This window comes from Mesocricetus auratus, unplaced genomic scaffold (assembly GCF_017639785.1).
Source record: "Mesocricetus auratus isolate SY011 unplaced genomic scaffold, BCM_Maur_2.0 Super-Scaffold_100014, whole genome shotgun sequence".
In the NCBI taxonomy this organism is placed as follows: domain Eukaryota; kingdom Metazoa; phylum Chordata; class Mammalia; order Rodentia; family Cricetidae; genus Mesocricetus; species Mesocricetus auratus.
The window spans coordinates 30,229,642-30,236,475 of NW_024429197.1; positions in this window are offsets into that span (position 1 = coordinate 30,229,642).

Below are 6,834 nucleotides of genomic sequence, written 5' to 3' on the forward strand. Positions count from 1 at the left end.
TGTAAAGTCCCCAGAGACCACCAGGAAGACAGACCCACTAAACTGCAAAAGCAAGGTTTAATGATTGTTCATCCACTCATGACAGGGACCCTGTCTGGCTAGCTGTCACAGCAGCCCCCAGAGGGAGTGAAGTTCCCTGTCTACTGTTAGGTTTTATAGACAATAGTTACAGGATTACATCAGTAGGTACGGGTTGGTTTCTGATTGGTTGGCATTTGGGAACAATCAGGAGAATTTCTCTAAGTCATATTTTGGCTCAGGAGAATTTCTCTAAGTCATATTTTGGCATGAAATATCTGCGTACCAATTATTTTCATTGGTCAGTGCTGAGAGGGACCATTCTGTGGTTTCTATGACATTGTCTTGTTACTTGCAGGTGGCCTGTTGTACATAGACAGCAATAGTTCTCTGAACTATATCCTAGAGACTACAGGGGAGGTTTTGCTGCTTCCTGGAGTTTCTTTTGTGGCCAAACAGTTCCCAGGAACCAAGCATCTAGGAGGCTGGGGATGGGGTGGAAGTAGGGTCTGCAGTTTCTTTATGTGCAGTTTTGGCCCTAGACTCTGGGAGGCCAGAGGATCTGGAGTTTCTTTGTGTCTCTTCTGTAACCTGTCATGGCTACTAAAGCAGGGGGCTGAGTGAGGGTTTGGTCCCTTTATTTCTAAATTATTAGAAGTGAAGCCCTTGAGTTTAGTTTACCCTTTCAGGTAGAATACATGCCTAGCATATACAAAGGCCTAAGTTTGATCCCTATGATCAAAAAGTAAAGAAAATGAAAAGGAAGAGATCCCAGCTTTGATCATTCGCAGGTGACACAGTGTCAAACCGACACTTTACTCTCTAAAGGCTCAGGGGAAAATAGCCTTTGTACTTGCAACTTTCCTGGAAATTTGAAATTGTTGTGGAAAAGAAAAAAATTACTGAATGCTGACAAGATGAGTAGAACTGACTGCTGGTGCCTTAAATACACAGTGTGATTCCTGGATTTGTGGGCAGACACTGTTTGTGGGCAAATTAGCAGGGAGTCTCCATCTAGCCACACCCTCCGAGATCCTACTTAAGACCTACAGGCCTTCACTGAGCATTCCTATACAGACTTATCACCATTCCTTGTCTGGACTGGAGATACATGTTGTTTGCCTTACTTTCTTGGTGAGTAATCATATATAAATCATATAAAACCATGACACTTATGTACTGTTATCATTTTATATACATTTTATGTTCCTGTTTAAATCGTCTTATGAATGTTATCTTCCTAATTATATTGTAACCAGTTTAGCAGTAGGTACCATTTATAATATCTTTTCTCCACAATATGTCTAATACATATTTTGCAATCACATTGCCACATCAATGCCATGGACTGTCAAAGATTAATTATCAAGTTTTTCTTGCATATCACATACAAGGCATTGTAAACAATAATTTATTACAAGCACAGGATATATTGCAGCTTTGTAAAATACCTACACACCCATGATCTCATTTGTTTTCATAATAACTCTGTGAGGTCGGTGCTGCCCATGATTAACTCAGTGAAGAACTACTTACTGGTAGTCATATAATTATTGAATGGAAGAATTGGAAGGTGGACCTTGCTCTTCATATTGCTAGCCCAGTGCTTTTTCTGCTCTACCACAAGATAATAAATTTTCACACAGTGATGGTCATAGATACTGTGTTAGTTATCTGTTGCATATGAAACACATTGACACAAACTCAGTGGCTTGGATAACACAAGTGTTATCATCTACTTCTATAGAAAAGAAGTTGGATACAAGTCACACTATACTAAAATTAAAAATTGAGCCAGTTGTAGTAGCTGACACATGCCTATAATCACAACAATCAAGAGGCAGAAGCAGGAGGATCACTATAAGTGTGAAGCCAGCCTGGTTTCAGGGTGAGTGTCAGAACAGCCTGGGTTACAGAATAAGACACTTTTTCAAACAAAATTGAAAGAAGAAAAGTAAAGGTACTGACATAGTTGTATCCACTCTTGTCTTTAATCTATGTGCTAGGGATCATAGGCAAATGCTCTACTGATGAGCTACATCTCCCAGCTGTTTGCATTCCTTTCTTAATGCTCTATAAGAGCTATTTCTAACTTCCAGATACTACTCAAATTCTTTGGCTTGTGTCCCTCTTCCTCATCTTCAAAGCAAGATGCATGGCATCTCTCTGCAGTTATGTCTTCCTCCATTGTACTTTGAAAGAGCCTGTGTTGAACCAACCAGATACCCAATATGATCTTCCTATTTCAGGATTAGCTATCTAATAATCTTAATTCCTTCATCACACTTAACTCATTCCTGACATTTATAATATATTCTCATATATCCATGGATCGGGATATGGACATCTTTGGGAGGTCATCATTATGCCTATCATGTACATGTTATTCCAGTTTTGAATCCCAAATATCCATTCAGCATGTTCAGATCTTAACTCAAGTCCTGAATAGCTGTATCCACTTATTATAGACTGTTTAAAATGCAAGCCCTCATAATAGAGATAGTACTATTACAGCAAATAACTGCCATTTAATGGGTCCAATATTATACTTTTCACTAATCAGACGCGAACTCCAAGAGTCCATGACCTGGAATAATTTTTTTTTTTTTTTTGGTTTTTACGAGACAGAGTTTCTCTGTATTGTTTCGGAGGCTATGAGTCCAGCCCGGCCTCGAACTCACAGAGATCCGCCTGCCTCTGCCTCCCGAGTGCTGGGATTAAAGGTGTGCGCCACCACCGCCCGGTGACCTGGAATAATTTTAAAGTTGCTAAAACCACACACTCTAATGCTGGTATGCTGGTAAATTGGCCTAGCCAACCCAGTAGGCAGCTCAACTGTGCTGCATTGTATTCTTCCACTACATACATACACACATACACATATCTTATTTGGAAATTGTATTTTCTGGTGACATTTTTTTCATGATTTTCATTGCATTTAGGAACTTTAATTTTTTCATACAATATATTTTTATCATGTTTCTCCTCCTCCAGTTCCTCCCAGATGCTCCCCATTTCTCTACCCATCCAACTTTCTTCTCTCTTTCTTTCTTTCCAAAAAAACAAAAACAAAAACAAAACCACAAGCAAAAAATCGAAACAAAAATGAGACAAAAAAGTCATTATGAAACAAAAGAGCCTACAAAACAAATAAACATGGAGTTTGTTTTTGTTGGCCAATACTCCTGAAGCCTGATGACACTCTTTTTGTTTGTCTTGTTTTTTTCGAGACAGGGTTTCTCTGTGTGGCTTTGGAGCCTGTCCTAGAACTCACTCTGTAGACCACCTGGCCTCAAACTCACAGAGATCCACCTGCCTCTGCTTCCAGAGTACTGGAATTAATGGTGTGTACCAACACTGCCCAGCTGCCTGATGATGTTCTTAAAGCAAGGGCTTTTTATCAAGAGTCTCCGTAAATTCTTTGGTGATATCAAGGATCTATCACAGTGATGAGTTGTCAAGGCTGGTCTCAAATCAGCTCGAGATGGTTCATAGTAAATATAGGAGCCTGGATAAAACTTAATACTTAAGAGCCATACAGCCAAAGGGGAAAGCATGTTATTTCTCTAGGCCTCAGCTCCTACAGAGGGGATATTGAATCTTCATTGAATTGTAAGGATTAGTTGAAATGATGGCTATATACATGTTCTGTGTGAGGCGACTGATAAGTGCGTACATGGGTGTGTGAGCAGACAGTTTGTAAAAAGGAAAAGCACAAAGGGGTGGGGCTAAAGCCTTCACTGCTAAAATCACTTACACGCTCTTGGACAAGTCTCTTTGCTTTTGGTCTTTAGTTTTTGTCTGTTTGGTTGTTGTTGTATTGTTTTGGAGGGTTTTGTTGTTGTTGTTGTTGTTGTTGTTGTTTTGTGTTTTTTTTTTGAGACAGGGTTTCTCTGTGTAGCTCTGGCTGTCCCGGAACACTCTTTGTAGACCAGACTGGTTTCCAACTCAGAGATCTACTTACCTCTGCCTCCTAAGTACTGGGATTAAAGGTGTGTGCCACCACCAGCCAGCCATTGGTCAAGTCTATTAACCTCAGTTCTCTCATCTGCAAAACACATCTGCATAGGGAGATGCTGAGAATTCGGTGCCATTACACTCCAAGAGCGTTTGTTACAAAGTCTGGCCCATAACAGTGTTTTCAAGAACTGTTGTCTCAGTTCTTGAAGTTTAATGTGCAGCCCTAAGGCACCTGCTGGTTTGGTAACGATGATTTCCTGATCAGCCACAAGGGGGAGGTAGACACATAGAAGTGGATGTCTTTCTTCATTAGGACTGGATTTTGTCAGAATAGCCTCAGGCTTCTTTTTAGTCACTACTCCAACACAAAAGCCTTCAATTGTTGGTGGAGGTTGTGGTGGATTTTGCTGTTGTTGTTGTTGTTGCTAAAATCTACCCCTCTTTCCAAGTTCCCAACAACAACAACAACAACAAAATGGAGCAAATGGAGCTAGGATTCCACCAAAGACCAAAGTCTACCATTGGGAATCCATAAGCTTACAGAGCATAGGTGAGGGGGAACTTACTGGTGTGGGGATGCTCCCTCGAAGGCCACACTGGAAAGTCTTTACCCAGCAGGGACGATGGTGGACCCACAGTGGCATAAGGGAGGCCCTGGTCTACTTGGTGCAAATACTCTAGTGGCTATATTCTAGCCCTCCCTGAGGTTACAAACAATTAGGACAAGAGTGGCATACAACAGGTGGTCTGGAGTGTCTGGATATTCAAGTGACCCTCCTTGCCTCTTAAACAAAAGAAAGGTCTTAACTTTAACATAGTCAAATTATATATAACAGAACAGTTATCGAGTAAGAACACAGTTACAATATTTTGTCTATCAACATTTAGCAAGATTTAAAGAAAATATCATCCATCCCATCTTTGTGAGTCCAAAGTTCTATGTGTAGCTTATCTTTTATCATAACTAAGGAAAACTATAATTATCTATCTTCAACCCCATCAAAGACCACAGAAGGATAATATATAAACACTAGGATTGACAGAGACATCTTACTGCCTGGACAGTCACCCGAAATTCCTCTGTAATCTTGGGGCATCCATCTTCAGCCCATAGGCTACAGTGTGTCCAGAAGACTTCTTAGTAAAACAGGAAATTTCAGACTGTCCATCTGCATCAGCAGTCTGTCAGTCATTTTTCTGTGTCTTGTAGAAAGTCTCATAGACTCTTCCATGAAGCAGGAACCCTGAAGGACTATTTGAGTTCAGCAGTCACTTTCCTGTGGGTCCTACATAGCCAGTTTATACAGAAACAGTCAAGCAGTCTAGGCAAGAGCAGTTTCTTGCTCAAATGGCTAATCTTGCCAGGTTGGAAGCAAACTCCATAATGAGTTTCTTCAATGCCCATCTTCCTCTCAGACGTAATTGGTGCTGCCAGGAGCAGACATTTCTCATTGTCAAGAAGAACCCTAAACCATTTTAAATGCCATTTTCTGAAGGTCTTTGAAAGGTTTGAAGACTGTCTATCTCAAATATATTTCTGTATATCTAGAAAACCTAACTAACCTAACTATAAGTTCTGACTATTATAAGTAACTATCTATAGTCTGTATTGAATTATGCATTATGTTTTAAAAGATCAGCATAAGCACAATACTTAATCAAGAGAAATATACACATCACAAAATTGACCTTGAATTTGTATCAATAAATGAAAAACCATACCAATACAAAGTATTCATTTCCATACCATAATCCCCTTTTTCCTTTAAAAAGAGATTGGTTGTGATCATTAACCAATTATAAACAATCCCATTTAAATGAAAACAAAGATTTATAAACAAGATGGGAATTAGGACGTCGCTCATTCCAAACTGCTTCGTGCTGGAAGAGGGCGCTGTTCATACCATGGGGATCATGACAAAACTCAGAAACCTGTATAAGTCCTTATTTTCGGGGTCTGTAAAGCTGTATCATCTTAGCTGTTTTAGATGTTGAATCACTTGGGCCATTGCTTCCGGGGGGTCTTGATTCATCAAACCACAGAAGCCTGGAAGGAATCCTCAGCTTACCATTTTCTGTAGAAACATAAACAAAACCTCTTTTCCAAAGTAACATATCCTTATACTTAAAATTTGAAGTCAAGGCATTTTCAAAAGATATAAGTTGAATTAATTCAGTAGCATTTATAATCAAGTGTACTTTAGCAGTTGTTCCTTCCTGAGCAATCAAAAAAAAAAAACTGAAAAACACAATAGCGTACAGTATCCAGACTCTCTGTGTATTTTTCATCTTTACATGGCTTATTTATTTATCTATTATTATTACTTTATTTCTTTTACTTTTATTTCTATTTCTCTGAGACAGGGTTTCTCTCTGGAAATCTGCCTGCCTCTGCCTCTGCAGCAAATCCTACCAGTGTGTGCCACCACAGCCGGCTTCTCTATTTATTTACCACTATGCCGTTTCTTTTTCTCTTTCAATTTTACATATATTTTTAAACATACTGTAAACATTTAGAGGTTTTTCTTCATCCAAGTCTGACTTTACTGTAAATCTTTATGTTTTTCTGGCCACGTGTCTTATCTGTTAAAACCGAGGCTGTTTAAACTGCAGTTTTTCCAAGATGGCGGGCGTAAGCGTGATTCCAGCTCATTGCCTCAGTCTATGCTGAAATCCAGCAAAAGCTGTTGGCTTGGAGATGTGGTCACTGCCACTTCCAGCTGTCTGTACAACTTTTCAATTGTTAGCAGAGCCTCTTAAAAGAACCTTGCTGGGTTTTTTGTTTGTTTGTTTTGTTTTGCTTATGCTGAGTCAGGAAGACTCCCTTAAGAGAGCCACGTGAGTCTCTGCTTGTCT